Below are 23,204 nucleotides of genomic sequence, written 5' to 3'. Positions count from 1 at the left end.
AAAAAGAGAACAGCCTGCAAATTCTCTAAATATTTTTTAACTCTAATCATGTGTTGTAGGGTTTCAGATTCCTGACCATGTCAGCTTGACAAGGTAAAGCTTCTATACATCTTTCTCTACAAACATCAACAAGGGAAGGGAAATATGTGACAGTTGCTAAAGATTTACTTCCAAAATCGTGTTTTTTATTTGCTTACACAAATGGTCAGAAGAAGTGATGAGTGACCTCTTACTCTGAGTTCAAGCAAGTTACAAAAGGCAAAGAAAAATGGTACCACTGGTCACTGACAGCTGAACTCCCCATTTGTTAATACAGCTTCATTGGAAAAGCAGGTAATACACTTGCTAACATCACTGATAAACTCCTACATCAGCTTTGGCCCACACTACCTCTGCTTTACTTGTAACTACTGCAGAAATGAGTAATGAAAGCTCTGGATGTCCTCAAGGGCTAATTTCATTGTTGGTGGATTATCATAAAATATTGCTGAATTTTATGATACAGTTTTGACAAAGATGTATGACATAGAGAAAGAATTATAATGAAAGAATACAGTGTGGGCTAATACTTTGAATTGTAGAACTGAGTTAAGTCTCAAAGTATCAAATTCCTCTGAAACTTAGAAAGGGAAGAAACTTAGCTTCAATGGTGTCTTTCTTTACCTCCAGTTTTTACTCAAGCTAAAGTCCAAATTTATATATCCTGAAGTTCACTCAGGTTGACAAAGCCACTTGCTTCTCTGACTGTTTCAACACAGTAAGGTGGGAGGAAAGAATCAGTTTCCTCATACCATGGGTTCGCACCTCTGTCCTTTCCGGATCTTCTAGTCTTTCTTCCATCCTAGATGAGTTTAGTCCACACCTCCTCAGTTCTTTCCACTTTTATCAGTCCCACGCAACATTAAACTCGCAATGCTGGGTAATGCTTCAACAACAGTTACCTCTAAGCCTGTTTATAATCTGCTAATGTCACTTGTCCAGCACAGCTACCCACCCTTTGCTAGTGAAGTTCTCATAGTTTTCTGAAGCCTTCAAACTTTCTTCTGAATTTCAGCATTCAGAAGAGTCCTACAATTCTTTCATATGCAGAGATATATGTCATGACAAACAGACAGAGAAGGACTCAGGTATTGTAGGCTATTTTGTCAGATAATGACATCAGTTCCAGAATGGTAACAGATCCATCCCAGTTGCATGGTCTTTGCTTTTGTGGAAAAAATTTTGGTCTATTTTTGGTTCCCAGGGGACATAGGGTTATGTCTCAAATCAGTACCATAAGTAGAAGCTTGGCCCACCATTTTACATGAGAGCTGTTCAGTCCCACTCTGCCTGACACTTCTCTTCCCGTGTCCTAGTCCTTGTGGGGCATGTGAAGCTGGTTGGATATTTGTGGTTTGTGAGGCTGCTGAGGGAGCTGGGCAGCCCGTTTTCTTCCCAGCTTACACCTCACACTGCAGCCACTTTTCCCTCTTTTGACCTCACATTTAACCATTTATTTCATGATGTAGTGCACTGACATATTCTGCTGCCCACCACAGTCTAACAAAAAGGAGTCTTATTCCTTGGGTCAGAAAAAAATTATGTATCCGTAACTGGAACTTCAATAACATTGCAGTTTTCATGGATATACCTATAATCCATCATGTAGAATTACATACTTGAGACAGCATTTTCGGTGTGCTGCTCCATTGCTGTGTATTTTACAGCGATCTTTACTTTTTGTGGCTTCCAAAAGCATTAGAAACTCCCACACCAAGTGGGCGGAAGAAGGCAAAGACTTTAACTTTTCATGGCAGTTAAACAAACAAGTTTATTGTGGGTTGCTAAAACAAAGATACAAACTAGGTGGAGCAACTTATTTTGCAGAGTCCTTGTTCTTAGATCAGTTTTAGCTTATATTTTTTTAAGTTGGCTTTAATACTTGCCATCCTTAAGGATTTCTTTTTTCTGATTATTATGATTTTTCAATAACATCATGGGAATAAGCTGGAAGAAATAGTTGTGAGAATTTGAAATGTATCCCTGGGGGCTGTTATGATACAGGAAATCAAGGACTGAGGAGAGAATAATTCTAATGCTCCACCAGAGTTTAATTCCCAGGTCACTGCCAGAGGCTGTGGAGTGGTAGTGCTCAGTACTGAAAGGGGGGATCCAAGGAATGACTCACAGTGAAAAAAGTGGGAGACATCATACATGGAAAAGGTAACACAGTTCAGTTTCCTTCAGTGCAGGCTGTAGAGATACAACTGACAGCGTAAATCCGTGAAACAGTTTGGTGTAGGGTTCCAACAAGTATCAGTGTAGTGCCTGCAGCAGATTTAAACTGCCTGAAGAGGTCCTGCCTTGGGGATAATGCAGAAAGTACAGAAATTCCAGGATACTGTGAGCTGAACACATTAACTTTTTAGTCTAATATCAAATTTGAAGGTAGAAGAATACAGTAGGATGCAAACCAGCACTGAATAGTACTGAAGCCAACTAAGCCTCATGCAGAGGTTGTAGTGCTAGTAGAGAGACAGTAACAGTATCCAAGTAAAAACTGCATTTTGGCTCTCACATTAATGCCCAGCTCTTCTTCCCCCACTACAGCACTGAGAACTTGCAAATTCCTCCTGTTTCAGGGCTCTTGAGCTGCGTGACCTTGTACGCTGTGTATGGAAAGGCGATGAGAAGTTGTGGTGCTAGGCAATGCCCGAGTGTATGTGCTTATCTTATCCTTGATTGTCCCACAATACGGGGCATGCCCTTGTCACTTGATGCAGTGGGCAGGAGAGAAAGGTTGTCAGGCAGCACCGGGTTGTGACTGCTCCTCAACTCCCTGCAATCCCTGCAGTCACAAAGCCAGAGCTGATGACCCGGTAAAGCATGTCATGTAGTTACCACAGAAAATAATTGGAAACAAAGGAGCATGAGAAGGTACAATGTTGAACAGTTTTATCACAGAATGATAACATATATCACTGTACACCTTCACTCTGCCCCGAAACAGACATCTTTGCCTAGACCTCAAATATATTTATCCTTAGGGGTTTAATATTCAAAAATAAAATATTAGAAGCAGTTACACGCAATTTTACTTTTATTTTTTTATTCCAGTAATTTTTAAACTTATGAAGTCTTTATTCAATACACATTCATATAGTCCATTATCTTATCAGTGAGTAGATAATAGATTCCTTTTTATTTTCTTATTGTTTGTGCCATTTTGACATGTTTGTTTTTTAATGATTTTTAAACGGCAAAGAATAATCCTAACAGACTCTCTACAAAACAGCCAGGTTTTTTATACAGTAAAGTTTAAAGTTATGTAAAAATTATTGGATTCTTTTAAAGAGATCTCTTTCTAAATACATTTAATTCTTTTCACGCTACTCTAGGGTCAGCCTAGGAAGGATATGTCTTCATTTGATAGCCTTAATCTAAATCTTTGTGGTTAACCTCTGATAGCCTTTTTGGCCTCTATTTAGAACCTCCTATCAGGCCTGTCCACTCTTCTAAATATACCGTGATCTATGCCTCTATTTTAGTATACAGCCCAGAAATTACCCTTCAAGCTCTGTAAATGCAGTTCAAAGATGTTAAACTGGCAGGATCTACACACAAACAGAAAGGAAGAAGCAGGAAATCTAAGGAGAGAATAACAGAGAAAATAAGTAATTTGTATTTAAAAACAAAGAATAGAAAACAGTTTCAAATACAGTAAGATAAATAATTTTGAGAAATGCACTAATTTTTTTGCCTTTTTGAAGTTCTCTGTAGAAACCTTCCCTTCCCCCTCTGACCCTGAAAGTGAAGTCTGATAAGAGGCGAATTTAATCTTTCTTTGAACCCAGGTGGATTTGCACACATTAATATCTGATTGAAATCTGGTTGCAATATCACCAAATGAGCTGTAAACTTGCTCTCCCTACAATACTGGAAATCTTTTTGTCCTTTCTCCATGACCGAATGGTATGTTTGGGGTTTTTTGCACAGTATATCTTTTCAGCTGGCCTTCCTGAACATACCCCTGAATTCTCCTAAAGTAAATTTACCTGACCACAGCCTTCTGTGGTGGTTTCTGGGGTGGTGCTGCGGAGATGTCACTCTGAACCACTGGTCTAGCCATACCTGAGATCATCAGATAAGGTGGTACGTTATGTGAAGCATCACCACGCTTATGTGGAGAGAAAATCTCAGTTCTGAACACATAATTGTGGCAGCCTTATGTCATGCTGAGTCAAGTGGTAGCCTGACATTATTACCAAATTTCAGGGCTGCCACATGCAGGCCTATTCATATATTCTACTATGCTGCTTACATGCAAATGTGGCCTCATGAAGAAAATCTGGGGCAAAGCAGGTGACTCAGCTAAATGTTCTGACTCATAGGCTTGTGCTCTGACTAGTGGGTCACTCTTCCTCTTGTCCATAGATTCAGCTGTTCCTGGCTTTCCTGCAAGAATCTCAACCAAAACTCATTGAAGTTCAAATAAATAATACCACTGGCATGTGTGGGCTGTGGGTCACTTCCAGACCAAAATAAATTTGGCTTTCAGTATTTTTTCTGTATTATTCCTTATTAAAAACACTTTTTTTTTTTTTTCCCCATCTATTTGTTGTGCTTTCTCTCCCTTGACACAATACTGGCTGAGACTGACTAGTACTGTGCCTACTCCAAAGAGGTCACTCCAAGAGCAGCAATGCAGACCTTTGAACATCTCTGAGATGACACTGGCAGCCTGCTGGCCCCAGTCACACACAGAAAGATAGAGTAGTGCTTGCCTCCTCAAGATGTTTGCACTGAAAATCTTGAAGAGTAAGCAACCTGTGCTTTCACACAGAAATAACATTGTATTGAGTGCTTTAAGGAGGATGTTTGGACTTGGGCAGTCCAGAAAACCCAGTTGCAATCTTGCCTCAAGTTTGAGAATTCTCATCTTTACCGAGAGCTTACTTCCAGCCTTATATAAGATTCACAGTGTTCATATTTCATGCTGCATTTGTTAGGTACATACCATACGGTAAATCACCTGGAAGAGAAACAATATCACGTCGTGAACTGAGGATCTTCAAAATGAACTGTTCATAAATGAACTGCAGACCATGGCTTGTTTTCAGGGGGAAAAAAAAAATTGTGAACATTTTTGAATTAGGGAAGCCATGAAAATTTCATGATATCTTCATGAATAGGCAGCAGGGGAAGGATATTAGAGAAGCCAGCTTTTTCAAATTTTTACTAGTCTCAAAGTTATCAAATGTATCGATATCTGTTACATTTTCTGAGTAAATAACATTAGAAAAAAGGTTGTGTATGAAACAAAAAATAAACTTGCTTTACTCTATTTTCAAACAAGGGTTTGATCATCCATCCTGTTTACAAATGGCTATGTTAATCACTGCAATCTGAGAATTCAGTGACATTTTAGTATAAATAGTTTATGGGTCTAAGCTTTCCTTTAGACCTGGTTCTTATAAACAATTGGCCTAATTACCTTTCAAGTGTTCCTGTATCTTCTGACTAATGAAAGATCTGTCTTGTGGCTTACACACTAGTTGTTTCAAACCTAATGACAAATAAGGAAAACAGAATTCTTATATAAATCCTAATGTCACAGACATTCACTTATTTTAGTCTAGAAAGCACTTAAGCACATGCTCAGTTTACATTCATATTTACTTTTTTTTTAATTTCAGTTGAAGTTAAGCAGGTGCTTAAGTGAATATGCAAGTGTTTTTCTGGAAAAGAGTGGTTTTTTTTTCTACTGAATCACAGTGCTTGCAGCTGACTAAAACAGAAGTATCTTGATTGCAACACTGTTTAAATATAGGTTAGATCTATTACTGAGCCCCAGACAGCTGGCAAGCCAGACTAGACGTCATCAGTGGCCACCACATAAGCAGGAAGAACATCATATCAGTTGATATCATGCATCCATATGATTTCTGGTTGTATATTTAGGTATACAGAAAAATAGGAGAAATTCAAGTGAAGTGATACAGTTTGGAAAGCAAAATAAGACCAAGAAGACAAGAAATAAAGGGTGAAAACCTGAAATATATTCATTCCCAATACAGTGAACCTAATGAGGGGAGTACAGTTGCATGGAGTCTTGCACTAAAAGTTTTTAAAGCTGATGAAAGCACGTTTGTGGCTTCACTGGAGGTAGAGGATTTTTCTTACCAATTAAACATAACATTTCCTCCTAAGCACTCTATATCATTGCCACCACAAAGAGAAAGTATAGCCTTATTCTGGCTTCCTGTGTGTGTTTTTGAGGTTACGCTTAACAAAATACAAGTTGTTCTCTGGAATATTGGAGACCTCTGCGGAATTTTGAAACCTGGAATTTCAAGGCCAGCTCCTTGCTGAGATATAAGATGGACTTTGATCTTCTAGTATTTAGTATATTCTACTAAGACACTTCCTTTATAAAAAGTATATATTTTCCTGGAAACAGTTATGAACTCAACTTGAAGTATCTGTGTTGACTCAAGTAAAATTGTGCCAATATCTGCCTTGTCTAATCTGACCACAGTTCAAAACTCTTATCTACATTCTCCCCAGCATGTTTGTTTTCTTTCCTTCCACTCCAATAACTTTGGAGCTGCAAATAACAAATGTTTCATGGAAATCATCAAACTCCATATTAAAAGCTTTATCTCTCAGTATAAGGGAACACTTCCAGGATTTACTTTCTTTAAGGTCAACAGAAATATTTACCAGTGGAGGAAACAGCCTCTGAGACATCTAATCTGAACGTGACTTCAATTAAAAAGAAAGTCAGCTCAGTTTCTTCAGTAGTGACTTTTGGTCTTGAAGGTCCTCTGTGTTTCAGTTTCTTTTCACTACAAGCAAAAAGATATTATGTGTAAGATTAGGTAAAACTTTAATATTTTTCTTTATTGTAAACAAATATAGAATTATAATACTGCATGGTATCTCCTTTTGTATAATGGAAAGCTGTTGGAACTAGCTTACTTACTGAAAAGTACAGTTTCTTCATGGTAATCCATACCACACACATGCTCCTTGACTTACTGGACAGAGGAAATGATGAAAAATGTAGAGATAGATGAGAGGAAGGAAATATGCTGGTAAGAGAATAAAGTCACTTATCAAATAATACCAAAGAAAACTTTTTTTTTGTAGATGAGCTCAACGTTACTTTGCGGTTTGACAGCGAGATAAATCATTAATGATTAGGAATTTGTTTGTTGATGTATAAAACACTGGTGCGTGTGCACCTGAACCCTGCATATAGTCATCACTCCATCACTCTGAATATTCCCTTTAGTGAAGGACACAGAGTCCAATCCTGCTCAATCATTAGTGCTAAGAATCCTGAGTAACTCCTTCGATGCTGGAAGAGTTATTCTAGATTTACTTTGTCATAACCCAACAAAACCTTATGTTCATATTAAAAAAAACCCACAGAAATTGAACACATTCTTAAAGCATAATATAGAAAACTTATTTTATTTCATAAACCAAACAGTTGCCAGGTAAATGGAGAAGGACCAGAGATTGTGTTGCCTAAACTGTCACAGTCATGAGTAAGATTCTGCATAAATGCAATATGAAGAAATTGGTAGCAACATCCAGACTTCAAGAGAAACGCTTTCCCCTTGTGGTTCCGTGGTACAGCAAATTAGCTTATAAATCACTACAATATCTATTACTGCATTTACTCTAATCACTCTGAAAAAAAAAGAAAAGGGCCTGTAATTTTCAAGGCCAAGAATTGGTATATTATAACACATTCTGCAGACTTCATTCTGTAAACAAAGGAGAAAAAAAATTAAAATAAGTTGGATTAATTTATGGTTTAATTGAAAACACATATTTTGACATGGAAGTGATTCTGGCTGGTTGTGGTTGAATCTGCTTGGAGAATCCAAAGTTATATCTGTTTAATTCTAGATACTACATTAGCATGAAACAGTGGAAATGGAAGTCCCATAAGGGTTTAGATTAATAAATAGTGTCCAAATAGGTTTATGTCTGGCATATTCAAGATTATATGGAAAATGTACTTACAGTATGGGGGATGTCTTAATTGGTACCTTAATAGTAAAACAAACTGGGAAATAATTGTCTAATAATGCATTTACCATCTAAAGCACTGATGCTATGAAGTCTAAGAGAGTGTTTTTAAGTAAGGTTTAACTAAACAGAGAAATTACATATTTTGGATTAATCAGCACCTATGTGAATATCACAACATTTTTCTTCTTTTAATTGAGCCATTTCAGGATTAATTGACACTCCACATTAAACGTTATTAATTGTGTGTTTCCTGAATTTACTCCATTTATGTATAAATATTAATGTTTGAGTATGTTTTATTTATATAAGATCTTGGTTTTCCTCTTTTTTTTTTCCAGTGGAAAAACATATTACCATACCAAGCACAGATCTTCTCAGAAACTGAAATGTGCAGACTGATAAATGAATTGGAAATTATGACTGTTGGATATGACTGAGACCAGGAAATTAAAACACAATATCTAACCAAAACTCTGTTCTTTCAGTTATGAGTATGTCAGCTTTGACTCAAACCATGATTATGAAAAAAAAATGTCTATGCCGTGGGATGCAGCCTCCATTTTTGGTCTGGTTTTTTATGTAGACAGATAAATTTTTATTACCATATAAGCAGGATTCATCCATACCTTGCATTCCACTACTATTCCTACCTTACAGCTCTGTTCATGAAAAAAATATGGATTTTTCTATACAAACTGAACTAGCTGGATCTAGGAGTAACGGAGAGAGAATAAATAGGAGAACAAGTGTAATTTTCAAGATCATTTTGTAACTATGATTGTATCATTTTACTACACACAGAAAGGTTTGGGGTTTTTTTGGTGTCTTAATACATTCTAGGAACTGGAATGTTTAAAATTTCTCTATAACTGAATACATTCAGATGTGTAGGCAATTTATTATATAACACTAAAGGTACTGAGTATTGCAAATATTTGAATAGTAGAAATAGAGTGTCTGAAGAATATTTTTTTTTTAATAAAGGAATCCTTTATCATCTTCAACACAATAGATATATTCTTGTATTTTTACACATATGGGGGCAAAGTTTCTTTTTTGATCACTATGACAGTGTGTTCCTCTCAGAACAATAAAGTTACTGGGAATCTCTAATTTCCTGCACCTTGTCTGACTGACCACCAGAATCAAAGAGATTTCCTTGTGAAGTGAAGCATTCCCAGCTGGATGCACCATGAAGGACTCCGGACTGTAAAACTGATAATAGTCCAAATCAAATACCTATTACTTATTTCAAGTGCTCTCCTTTTATGTGTTAACCTGAATTACAATTCAAGTCAATGGCAAAACTCCCATTGGCTTTCAGGGAAAAAGATTAAACTCTAAGGTATGTACTAAATGTTTTGTTCTGATAGTCAGCTCAGAACTGTTGGGTGGGCTCAGGAGTATGTCAGACTGAAAATTCATCCATATCAACAGTGCGAAAGAAGAAAAATGTTTTCTACAAAAGATGCTAAAAAAATCCTTTCTTCTCTTGGAGATATGTCTGTCATTAAATCAGTGCCATATTAAATTATTATTACATGTAAGGGAAGTTAACCTTTCTGAGTGTGGACAAAGCTCAGTAACACACATAGACATCTACCTTTCTCCCCTGTGCATATTTATTTACTGTTTTTCTGATGACATGGGAAGCATTATGATAAGGAAAAGCTGAATCAAAGATTTAACCACAGTATTGTACTTCCATTACATTGTCAAGATAATAAGAGATATTTTCAGAATGCCATTATGTATTGCTTTAATTATTTTCTTACTATTTTTTTATTGTTAAGACATAAGGTGTCTATAATATTGTTCCCAACTGTATAAACATAAATACATGCATACAAGGGAGAAACAAAAAAATAGGCTTAAGATAACAGTCATTATTTTTCATATCAGAGCAACTGAAAATTCCAGGGCTGAAATCACTGTGGAATTACAAGGTGTATAAACACCAGTATCTTAGCAGGACTGGGGGGGTCATTCTTTGTTCATAGAAGGGATTTAGACTTGGAATGGGAGGGGAAGACATAGTTTATTTTCATTGCCAGTTCAAACAATATGAGATGAACAGTCTCTGGAGAATATAGAGGAAAACACAAGTTTATCTCTCCTCAGACGTGAATTCTAGTCCTTCATCAGTGTTTAATTTGTTTGTTTGTTTGTTTGTTTGTTTATAATATTTTTTCTAAACCAGTAACTTAGCTGGGTAAACTGCCTTCTCCATTGGCTCTAATAGTAAACTACATTAGTTAAAGACCTGATTCTTTTAGGATATTTCCATCTTGTATTTTCTTAGAAGGCACATAAACAAAGATTGCAAAATCTACTCTGAATCTAAAAAGCTGTTTACAATTTTGAAAGAGGGAAAGCATTTGGAGAAAAGAAACATCAGTTGTTTGTCCTTCTTTCCTTTTCCTTTTTCATTTTAAGGCTGATTTTTCGTCCACCTGAGAAATTACACACAGAGACAAAGTTGCTGAAAGTTAATATTTTTAAAATGCCCTTTGAAATTCTGTCACCTCTTAGAAGTTGTGTTTCTCTTCTGTAGAGTTTGTATGTTCCTGTCCTTACCTGAAGTTCCCTTATTCACAGCTTTCAAGTCGTCCACACAGTCCCAAGTGAGTAAAACGAGGTGAAAAAGCTGCGTCAAACAGCCTGGCTGTAAGGAGGGCCAGTGCCAAGTCACCTAGATGGTGATACAGTGTATCTTGTCATAAAAAGTTTTTAGATGATAAATTCCTGAATAGAAGCCAGGAGAATATGAAAAGGGGGGGGGGGGGGGAAATTTGGTCAAAATTATATGGGATAAATGGTTTTCCCTTATTTTTCTGTGCTCTCTAGAGAGAAGAGAATTTTATTTCTTTAAATTCTTTGTAACTGTTTAAAAAAAATATATAGACCAAAGTATATTTTGACACCTTCTGCAGGACTGGAAGGCTCCTCTGGGAAAAAATTCCATGAACTGAGTAAACTTTAGCTGGACAAACACAAATACTCCTTGGCTTGAGATGGTTCTAGTAAATCAGGCATCACAGGTTTGGAATATTGTTTTCAGCAGACCTGTTCACCTTCACAGAGCTACTTTTACTGAGTAAACGTTGCAGATCAGAGAGAACATCTTGGCATACACTCAATAACAGCTTACACATACATGTCTAGATCTTAAACATCTTGAAAACACCAGGAGTGTTTATATTGACTTCAGAGTCTTTTCCCTCTGAGCCTGCTTCAAGAAGTTCAAGAAGTATCACTAAGTTCAAGTTTCCTTGACATTTTTGAAGAGTTTGTGGCACAAAGCAAAGTGCATTTTAACAAAATATCCTTGTTTGACTATTTTGTCATTCTTTTATTTGTCTTTTTAAAATAAAATTAAAAGTTAAGGTAGGTCTTTGATGCAGGACTGGCAATTTTACATTTCACTGTGTCTTGCACAGCACATTGCAAACAGGTAGCACATAAGTGATATAAGAAAAACATGTATTATTTCTCTTTCACTCCTTGAAGTCCAATGGGGGATTAAAAAAAAAAAAACCAAACACATCAATTAAGTTTTCATCAGACCCATTTGGATCTATAATTAAAAGAAAGAATCTTTCAGATGGGATTTTTTTTTCAGTTCAAGGGGTCTGACACTAAGTTTTGAAGCTCTTAACAGACAACTTCCAAGGATAGGATTAAGATTCTCTACTCTCTTCTAAATTAGTGGGTGGATCACCTATTTTATTCGCCTCATTTAAACCACTATGGAACAAAAGCTGCTCTCAGATAGCCAATGCAAAGAAATGAATTTTAGGGAGATTTCCAAGTGACAAGCACCGTTACTAATAAATTGTCTCAGAATGTAAAAACATGACCCTCTCAGGTGGTTCAGCCACAGTGTTTGCAAACTGTGACCAAGTATCGGATTCCTGCCTTTTTGTTTAGCACTTGCCGTGGAACAATACAGGGCTGTGACTTCTTGCTCCAGCTCTGATTGTGCAGACCATAATTAAGGATTTGTAAGAGGATGAATGGCAAAGAATGCCACTGTGCAATTGGCTGTAACCAATGCAACCTAAACTGATCCTGTATCTGGAAAAAAGGAAAAAAAAAAAAAAAGAGAGAGAGAGAAGGAAGGGAAAAAAATGACCTCTTGTACCCTCTTCCATGATCCGTGTATGTAGTTAGCACGGACTCCCCTGCCAGGCTTTTCATCGCTGTGCTTTTAAAACCATTAGCTTGCTTTGTAGTCTTAGCAAGACATACATTTTTGAGCTATCATAAATGAAATCTTAGAAGATACCTTTCAACATATGCCAGGCACAGTTAAAAAAGAAAAAGACCATTATGGTTCTTTAAAGAAGGGGAAAGTACAGACGTTTTGTGGAATATGGAAAGTTTGAAAGGAGTTAACATATAATAAAGGGACACAAGAAAACACAGTTGTGTTATATAGAGAAGAGACAACCAGGATAGACTATAGTTTTAATAGGATTCTTTCTCTCTGTAAATTAGTTTTCATCCTTTATGGTAATTCACAGGTGATGCCTATGATGCCACTTTGTCTCCTAATAGCTTGCTCTTGATATCCTTTTATTTAACAGAAATTGGAATGCATTACTAAAGTGTTGTCTGGTATAATCCAGCTGTTTTTTGCTGTCACAGGGGAAAACATATGGCTGGAAAGAATGTATATCTCAGTTTGTTAAGGAAAAATTTTGTTTATGATTTTTCCAGTCAAAGTTTCATGTGGCATTTGGATAACACTGTGTGGAACAGATTTGGCCTCCCAACTCCCATGTTTCCTCAGTGTACAGAGAGATGTGCCAAAGCTCTTTACCTGAATCTGGATTGCTGAGTCTAAACTTAGACCAGACATAACATTTTTACGATTGTTCTGGATTTTGATTGGGATACAGATAATTTTCTTCATAGTTAATTGTATGGGACTGTGCTTTGGACTTGAGCTGGAAACAGAGTTGGTAATTCAGGGATGTTTTCTTTATTGCTGAGCAGAGCTTGCACAATGTCAAGGTCTTTTCTGCTTCTCACCTCACCCCATCAGCAAGTAGGTTGGGGGCGCAGAAGAAGCTGGGAGGGGACAGAGCAGGGACAGCTGACCCCAACTGATCCAAGGATATCCCAGACAGTATGACATCGTGGACAGCATAAAAAACTGGGAGGAGAAGAAGGGGAGGGGGGAGATGGATTCGGAGTGATGACACTTGTCTTCCCACATCACTGTCATGCATGAGGGAGCCCTACTTTCCTGGGGATGGCTGAACACCTGCCTGCCTAAAGTGCTGAATAAATTCCTTGTTCTTCTTTGCTTGCAAGTGTAGTTTTCTCTTTACCTATTGGACTGTTTTTATCTCAACCCATAAGTTGTTTTTTCACTTTTATTCTGATTTTCTCTCCCATCTGACCAGCAGGGAGGGAGTGAGTGGCTGTATGGGACTGAGTTGTCGGATGGGGTTAGGCCACAACATTGATTTATAATGGCTATGGAAAGGGGTTTTTGTTGTACTAAATGTATTTTGTTAGGACCTTGAAGCTGGCATGTTGTGAAGTAGGGGTCAGAACACTTCTGCACTCCCATACTGAGTGAAAAACAAAGAGGCAGATTTTAATGTTTTAAATCCTATTTGTAGTCAGGAGTGGGAGAAATCAGGTTCATTTTGCAACAGAGAAAAACATGTATATACCAGTGACGGAGGTCTGGGGCACACAGAGTCAGAGTGGGAAAGACTCTGTGCTCTTTTTATCTTCTTATAGTAAACAGCTGGGAAGTGTGGAGGAGTAAGGGCCCCTCATGGTAAAGATGTTTCTTTCTTAGAGCAATAAACAATAAAAATCCTGTAAGAAAATAAGTAATTGTTTTAACTGAAAGAGACACAAATCTCGGATTCAGTGAGACACACAAGCAAAGCTTGAACAGGTTCATTTATGGAATAATTACATTGAATTATAGTGTGTATAATATTTTCATTTAACTTTTCTGGTTTTATTTTCCCTTTGATTTTTTTTTTTTTAGTCATGCACATTTACTGAGTGGGAGGACGGGGTGAAAAAGAAAACTGAAACTTTTTTTCTTGCTGTTTTCTGCCGGTTTAGAATAGACATAGCCTTAAAGTCTTACTCTCCTTATGCTCTGTAATTGTATTTGATTTACCCATGTCAATTCCCCAGAGTTAAATACACTCTAAAAAGAACACTTTGGTCTTAGGATTCCTGACCTCTGATCTCATCCAGACTGTCCCATACGTGGGATAAGTCCACAAAGGGGAAAAAAACTTCCCACTGACAAGTGATGGTAACTTTCCCCTCCTCTTTAGCCAGGAGCAGGGTCTTTCAGGTACAATTGCACAGGGAGAAGTTTCATCTCAATATAAGAAAGAATTTTTTTCAGAACAAATCAGAGAACAATCAGTCTCTGGAACAACCTCCCCAGGTATATGGTATACCTCTCATCAAAGAAGGTTTTCAAGACATGACTGAACAGAATGATAGATGACCTTATGCAGGATTCCTTTACAATGAAAGGCTGGACAAGATGATCTTTGAAGGTCCCTTCCAACCCGGAATTTTCTGTGATTCTCTGAGTCTCTTTCTATTTATGACCCATTTAGTCAGTAAGGAAGACATTTATATTACAATACTGTCGTCCATCTCACTGACAATATTAATGAATTAAATAAAATCTTATTAGAAATGTTTGTTTCTACAATAAATGTGATTTTTTTTATGACCGAACATAAAATAGAGGTTAGAATAAACACTAGACTCATGTCTTCAAAAAAACAAAATATTTTTACATTTTAGAAAGAAAAAGAGATGTGTGAAAGAAACTGCTTAATTCATTAAACAGCTGTAAACCACATATTCCAAGAAAGGAATTATATTCCCTAGTTTAGAATATTGACTAACCTTAGAATTATACAAGACCATTCCTTACACAAATAAATGCACACATTCATTTAAATTGTTACACAGCACTGGAAATCTAAAGAATTCTAGCGTTAGAAAATAAGGGGATTTTTAGTTACCAATTCTTCTTAGCACAGGTGTAGATGAGCAACCGTAAAGAGCAACCATAAAGAGCAACCACGTCAATACTGTGAGTCTGCCATTTTGAGATGGTGCAGTCCAGGATCCTGTGAGGAACAAGATCACAGTCTTGAACTTCAGTAGAGTAGACTTTGGCCTCTTCAGGGATCTGCCTGGAATAATCCCACGAGACACATCCTGCAGAGAAGAGGGGTCCAGAAAACGTGTTTGATATTCAAGGGTCACTCCTGACAAGACCAAGAAAGACCCAACCTGACGAGCAAGGAATTAAGCTGAGATGGCAGGAGGTCTGGATAGATGTGACCTTCAGAAGTCCCAGGTCCCTGAGATTGCATGGGAAGTCTGGAGCAAGGAAGACTTATTCTCAGAGGAAGAGGACAAGGTTAGGAAGCACTTAAGGAAACTGGCCACACGCAAGTCCATGGCCCTGATGATGCTCACCTACAAGTGCTGAGAGAGCTGGCAAATGTCATTGAGAGGCTGTTTCTGATTATGTTTGAAATGTTGCGGAAATCAGGAGAGGCCAATCAGGACTTGAAAAGAGATAATACACGTCCTTGACCTAAGATGGGCAAGAAGGAAGACCCACGGAACTACAGGTTTGTCATCTTCACCTCAGTTCTGGGAAGGTGATGGAGCAACTATGCCTGGAAACCATTTCCAGGCATGAGGATCGAGGTGATCAGGAAAAGTTAGAATGAAATTACAAAGGAGTGATGCCTAAAATCATGCTTAACCAACCTGGTCACCTCAACAATGAGGTGACTGGCGTGGTGGACAAGGGGAGAGCAGTGAAAGTAGTTTCTCTTGATTTTTTTTTTCTTTTTTGCTGTCTCCTATGACATCCTCACAGACAAGATGCTCAAGTGTGGTCTATATACTATTGTGTGGATAGTGAGGTGGACCAAAACCTCATTGAACTAACAGGCTCAAAATGTCATGATCTCCAGCCAGAGATCAGTCACAAGTGGTGTACCCTAGTATTGATACGAGAGCCAGTATTGTTAAATTGTTAACTGTTCCCTAAGGAGATGGGGGATGAGACCAAGCATACCCTCAGAAAGTTTGCAGACAATATAAAATTTGGAAGAGCTGCTCATATACTAAATATGTGCTGCTATTCAAGGAGAACTTGAATTGCTGGAGCAACGGACTGACAGAAATCTGAAATTCAACAAAGGAAAATACTAAATCCTGCCCATGGAAAAAGTAATCCCACGTACCAGTACACACTGCGGACCAACTATGTGGAAAACAGCTTTGCAGATGAGGACCTGAGGCCTCTGGCATACAGCAAATCAAACATAAGGCATCAATGAGCCCTTATGGCAGAAAAGATCAGAAGCCTCCAGGGATGCTTTGGGCAAAGCATTGCCAATAGAAGCAGAGAAATTATTGTTCCCTGCTACTCAGCACTGGTGACACCCATGGGGAGTGCTTGTTCTGGTTCTGGCCTCCCTGCTACAAGAAAAAAACTCATTTACTGGAGAAAAAACAGTGAAAGGCTACAGAGATGATTAAGGGACTGGGCTATCTGTCATTCAGAGATGCTGGGAGAGCTGGGGTTGCTCAGCCTGGAGAAGAAAAGGCTCAGGGTGACCTTAGCAGTGTGTATGAATACTGTATTGGGGGAGTCAAGAAGAAAGAGCCAGGTTCTTCTCAGTGTTGCCTGGTGAGAGAAGAAGAGTCCATTGGCACTAATTGAAACCCAAGAAATCCCATATGAACATAAGGAAAAGTCTTTTTAATGTAAAGTTAGAGGGACTTTGGAACTGTTTGCCTCAGAAACGCTGTAAATTCGTCCTGGACAAGCCGCTCTCATAGACCATGACTGAGCTACACTAAATGATCTCCAGAGGTGCCTTCCCAACTTGATGGTTGTGTGATAACTGAGAACCACACAGTGAACAAGGTTTAGTGAGAGACTGACTGAAAACCTTCAGTTTACTTGCACTGTAACATTTACTGCATGTGAGGCGGTGATGGGCAATCCAACTTCTTAATGAATCATGCATTCATGGTAAGCGGGCAAATAAAGGCCAGTCTTCGCAAACGAAGAACCGGGGAAGGTCTTTACACCTTCCAGCCTGCGCATTGGATTTTTTAGGTGAGACACAGTGTGCGCGGAACTGAGCCCACCCTTTAATCCTGAGGTTCATCTGCTGGGGCCAAGCGAGCTTGGACGGTGGCAGCGAGGTCCTCAGGACGTAGATGGATTGCCTTACAGGGCTAACGAGCTCCATCTGCCCGGGGAGTGGCCCCAACCGGGAATCGAACCCGGACCTCGGCGTTGGCAGTGCCGCGTCCTTAACCACTAGACCACCAGGGGCTCCCAAGTGGGCAAATAAGAGCACCTGGTTTACACACTGCATGTGTCAGAGCTGAGCTTGCTGAACTTGCTCAGTGAAGTGCATATAAAACTCTTCTTATAAAAACAACTTAAAACAGCCTGAAGAAAAAAAAAAAAGGTCAATTTTATTTAGCTACCCACCTGTGAAATATGAAAGAACATCCTTAAATACTCTAGAGTGATTGTTTGGAAAATAGAAATGTTAAAGAGCCTAGTTCAGGACTGTGCTTAACACTGTGTTTAAACATAAGTATGTGTTCAAACCTTAATTCATTTTCACAGAGCTCAGTGGTACTTAAATACACGTGTAACTGTGCAATTAGATGCTTTGCTGAAAACATGCCCCTGACATTCCTGAGACATCATGTAGTCCAAGATGCTGAATAATGCTATGATTTGCAAATCTGTTTGTAAATGTAACTATCAGCAGGTATCTGCTATGCTTAATGCCACCAATTTAAAATGCTGATTGTAAAAACTATTTAATCTGTATTTGAGTGTATTTTAAAATTTACTTTTACCACTTTAATATTAGCAGTCAGTTTTCCCTAAGACTTAAAAAAACCCTGTAAAATCCCATTTTACATTTTAGGTGGACATTATTTTAGAAGAAAAAAAAAAAAGGTGGTATCATATTTCATTTTCCAGGATGCAGAAGTGGTGTTACTTCCTTGGGGTGTAAGATAATGTAGGAGGCAGTAAGACAATAACACTGACAATTTCACATGAAGAAAGGTCATTTTTTTTTTCCTAGCCTTTTTAAACATAGTGTGTTTAAGGAGAACGGGATTTGCCTCCTTTGAGTTTTTCAATAGAACTCAAAACTTAAAGTATTTTTCCAGCAACTGAAAAACTAACCAAGCAAATAAAAACAATCAAACAAAACCCAAAACAAGAAACATAAATTAAAAACAAACAAATAAAACAAAAACGAACCCCCCCAAAAAAAGAAAACAAAAAAAAACCCCTCCAATCCCTCAAAAAACACAAAAGCAAACTCAGAACTGCTCAGTGAAGCTTCATTTATTAAAAGTGAAAAAATATGAAAAGCTGGGATTTCGCTATATTTTTTTTGTTTCTTTATTCTGTTCTGTTGTGGGTTTAAATTCTATAGGCTTTAGATGGAATTACCAGTTGCTGACTATTTTATGTGCTTATTGAACCCCATCTTTTTAAATAATGAAGCTCCTTTTCAAAATGGCACTAAAATCGTATATAGTTTAACAAAGACAAGATGTTAGTATAGTTTTGATTCCAGCTGAATTTTCTTCCATAGACACATGTTGATTTGGGCAGGTGACCTGTGTGCAATTCACACCTTCACCACTGCTCTTTGTCCACCAGTGGTTTTCTTCTCTGCCCTTGAGCATAACAGTAGGACAGATCTGAGTTGTGTACTATTATCATGATTTTCCTTTAAATAAAAAGCTGGATTGTGTAGCACACATCCTCTTCTAATATCTCAGCACTACTGCATGTAATCCCCTGTTCTGTTCTCTCTCCAGAAGGAGAGCTAATTGCACGTTTGATAATTAGACTATAAATATCCATCCAGTCGATGAGAATTAAACACCCTCATGGATTTGAAGCTAAACTTTTTGTGTCTGACACATCTTTTTTTTTTTCTTTTTCCTTTGATTATCTTGCACAGTAAGCTGTAGTCAATGTCTGAGGTGTGGGGATATTTAGTTGTAGTAGAATGAGGATCTGAATAAGGAGGATGAGTTTGTGTTTATCTTAACTAATACAACATCAGGAATTTCATCACATCTGCAATGGAAGGCTGTGCCCTCTATAATCATGAATTTTCCCAGTGACATCAGTGGGAACAACATCAAGCCCTCAAAGACAAGCTCTTTAACTTTCTTAAAACATTTAAATTCAGAGGAGCTTAACATAATGGATAGATATTTTCAGGTGTATTTTAAGACTGGATTTCTCATTTGAAACTAATCCCACCTGTTACCACAAAAACTTCCTGAAGTGGCCCATCTTTAAAGCATGTTCGTGTATTTTTGAAGTATGCTAAGTACTGTTTGGAGTAATTCTTAGCCTAGGCTTGATGGAAAATAAAACTTTTGCAGGAACACAAAAACTCTGTGTATTCTGGGTAAACATAATTGTGCTCCCGCAGTTATGTTGGTGAACAGAAGAAAACTATTGAGCTACGTTTTACCATTAAAATTAGTCATTTAAATGGGTTGTTTCCATTGTGCACAGGTGGTAAACTTATCTCACATGTTTTTTATATAAAAGCCTGAAATAAGTGAACACTGGCAAACAGAATCTAATGGTGTCATTAAAATGATTGTAAACATGCCTGTTGTGGCAGATGTGTGCTTTCCTTCTGTGGATACACATTCGGATTGTTGGTCAGGATCAAACAAATGCAGACTTTTAGCATGTCAAAAAATGTCTGTATTCTAACAGGTTCTGTTTGGAAAAAAGTCTGTTTCCTTGAGGCCAGAATAGCTATAAAATAACCAGACTACCTGATCATATCCAGTGCCTACTGCTATTTTCTTTGATTAGAGCTGTATTCCCTGTATTCTTTGCCATCTATGGTTTCAGCTGAACAAGAGATTATGTGTTGCATCATTCTGGTTTGAGGAAACATTTCAACAGAGTAATAAATGTAGAGAAATATACAAAACTCAGGGCCAGGAAGTCATCAGCTTTTTCTTCTCTCTGAAAATGTTGCCCTTTGTTTAACTACAATTACCAGCTTTCCAGTGATTATTTACTCTACTACACAAGGTAACACAGGCATAGCTGTTGTTATTCTCTAGAGGATAGGATGAATTTAAACGCATTTCCTCAGAGCCAAATTCTCCAGCCTAAACCAAAAGTTGATGGACAGCTGGGAATTCAGCAGAACCATGTGCTTCCCTTCTGCTTGGAGCAGCTACTTGCAGAGAAAAGTGTAGCTCTGCGGTTGCTCAATCCACCTTCTTGCAAAGAGTCTTCTGGAGTCTGGAGTAAAGCTCATGGGGAAAGAAGCCAGAGGATTTACAACCATCTGTCTGTACCCTTCCCCTGGGAAAATGCCTGTGCAGAAATTACGTGTCCCAGAGGAGGAATTCCTTCTCAGCATTTTTTTTGGGCAACGTCTTCTACAAGAAAGGATTGGTTTTGCCATCCAGGCTTTAAACTTCTGTTTAACCAGAGTAATGCTCTGAATCCTTAAATGCTCACAGTCTCACTTTTCAGACTTTATAATTTCAAAATTATATAGCTCCCTTTAGTCAGCCAAGAAACATTGCTATATCCTAATCTACCTCTTATACATTGGCTAACAGCTCACATCTTTGCTCAAGTGCAAAAGAAAGTCTGATATTCATTTTGTGTGTCTGTATCTCTACAGGCAGTGATGGTGCTATGCCAACACATCAGCAGAGACAGCTGGTTTATACACAGCTATAGTCATATGTCTTAGAAGTTAAGCACTTCTGTGTTGAGAATGTACTGAATTTTAGATTTGGGGCCTGAATCTCTTGTCATCAGCCTCAGTGAAAGTCCAGCACAGCTTTAGAATTATGTAGGTGTAATGCTGATGCATAAGACAGCAATATCCATTCCATACAGAACAATGCATCTTTAGAAATGGTAAAGGACATACAATGTCCCTTTCTTTTTAAAGCACACAAAGCTCTTTACCAAAAAGTACATCAAAGTCTTGGACTTCTTGATTTCTTTCTGTGTTGCTGAACTGACTGAATATAGCTTGCCTGTGGTGTTATTAGATTACTGTAGCTGGACTTGAGACTTGATACCTAAGCAACCAGTATCAGCACAATATCTCTATCCAATTTTCTTAGCTAATGAAAGCACTCTCCATGTTCTTTTAACCAGATGGAGCACAGAAGGTTACACAAGGAAAGTTTTCTTAGCTCAACTTGAATGTTCCTGAATAAAATCCTTTATCTGAGTGCACCCGCAGTGTAGATGAAAAATAATGTCAGTGCAAGTGTTTTGTACATAAGTTGATCTGAATAGGAAAGTGGCTCTTTATAGCAATTCCCTCTTGCTTACTTTCAAAAAACAGGTTCTGCCTGATTTAAAAATAGCCAGGCACAAATTTAGAATGAAAACATTTACCGTGACTTGTGGCTTTTGTGTTTCTCTGTTTACAACCAAAATTTCCAAAGAAAAAATGCGGTACACTGCCATATTTAGTAAATTGATCTGGTGAAGAGAGAGTTAAGGAGCTGCCCATACACCTTGGTATCCAAATAGTCTCCTTGACTGATGATGCAAGGAACCAACCTTCACCATGGGTCAGTGCCCAGCACAGCCCTGCACGAAGAAACATTGCAGAGTTCCTTGTGTAGGTGGAGACATTTCTACTCTGCAGCATTCAGATACCTTAGATCTCTCCAGGAACAAGCTGAGGATTTATCATAATGGCAGTAAAAGTAGGTAATTTTTACTAATCTCAGCTTGGTTTTTAACCTTCTTTTTATGGAAAGTAATCTTTGATTTAAATGTTTGAAGCTCTATCTGTCATAATGCTAAGGCATTTAAAAGTAATTTTCTGCGTGTTAACTCTCTCTCAGTCTACTGAGTCTTATTTTCATTTTGTGCACAGTGCAGCATAACTTTTTTAAATAGTTCATGTCAGCCTGAGAACACAGGTAGAGGCACTCAGACTACCTGCTCTACACCCATTTAATTTAACAATGCCTCGTTTATTAGCTGAGTACTCTTGACTCTCAGTTGCTGGATAATTTCTTGATGACTGCTTTCTAAGCAGCGGTATAGCTTACCTGCACAGGGAGGGCTGTTGGCAGCAGCTGGGAGATCAGGCAGGTTGCATTCCAGATTTCTTGTTTGAGTCGGGTTATGTCCTTCACAAACACTGACCAGGTGCAAAGCAGTGTCCTGTCCCCACTGTGCCTGCTGCACTCGCTTTCAGAATTTCTTGTTTGAGCAAGACTGTGTCCACCAACACTGACCCAGCATAATGAATGGTGCCTTATCATGTGGAGCTCTGAAGACAGAAGGGAGCTTCAGGCTGGAGCATTAACACAGTCACTGTCCCTGTAGAATATTCCAGGAGCAGGAAAAATGTATTTACTATAGTTGCTATCCACATTAATTGTCTACCTGATAGGATACCAAGGTAGGGTTGCCGCTTTAACTGGGAAACTGGGGCATAGCTGGGCTTCATTTCTGCTCATTCTCTAGCTACCTCACTGGCATGAGACTTTTGTTAATCCTTCATACCCTGTGTAATGGACAGCCGGCATGTAACAGCCCTGAAGGAGTACAGTGTCCTCTCCTCCAGAACATGTCATAGCTTAGCAACATCTCTAAGAAACAGATGTCAGACTTTTGGATAAGGAAGGATCGCATCCAAGATTCCCCAGCGCAAATCAGAGTCGTAGCCATGAGGCTGTTATGGCAAAAACCACTCTCTGCTTCTCATGCTCAGGTCTGTGCTGCTCATGGAATATTCATGGCACACATGCTCCTGTGTATGTGTCCATAGGATGGGTAGGTGTAGCTCAGACTAGAGATGATGTTTCTGGTGATTCATATGGTAATAGGATTTTAAAACATCTTTTCCCTCTTCTGACAAAGCCAGTAAAAAGAAGGTAAAGTTATATTTAGAAAAGTATCCACTGAAGAATTGTCACTGCATGTGTTAGATATAACTTAATTTGTCATGTTTGTGTGATTTTTTAAAACTTTTTGGAAAAAAACTCTAGGTACTAAAATCCTTTTGCAAATTTTGTTGGTTGCCACTTCTAGTCTTCTTTTTCTTCTTTTT

The 23,204-nt window shown here is 38.1% G+C and overlaps 1 non-coding gene across 1 annotated transcript; it reads right to left on the bottom strand.

Annotated features, from left to right (window-relative positions):
* Positions 1-17,337: 17,337 nt before the first annotated feature.
* TRNAG-GCC lies at positions 17,338-17,410 on the bottom strand. The gene has a single exon. It is a non-coding gene; the product is annotated as a tRNA-Gly (tRNA).
* Positions 17,411-23,204: the final 5,794 nt, after the last annotated feature.

This window comes from Empidonax traillii, unplaced genomic scaffold, assembly GCF_003031625.1.
Source record: "Empidonax traillii isolate 1590-97213 ecotype Southwest subspecies unplaced genomic scaffold, ASM303162v1 scaffold131:size1687323, whole genome shotgun sequence".
Classification (NCBI taxonomy): Eukaryota; Metazoa; Chordata; class Aves; order Passeriformes; family Tyrannidae; genus Empidonax; species Empidonax traillii.
The sequence above is the reverse complement of the archived record's forward strand: the minus strand, read 5'-3'. Positions and strand labels throughout refer to the sequence as shown.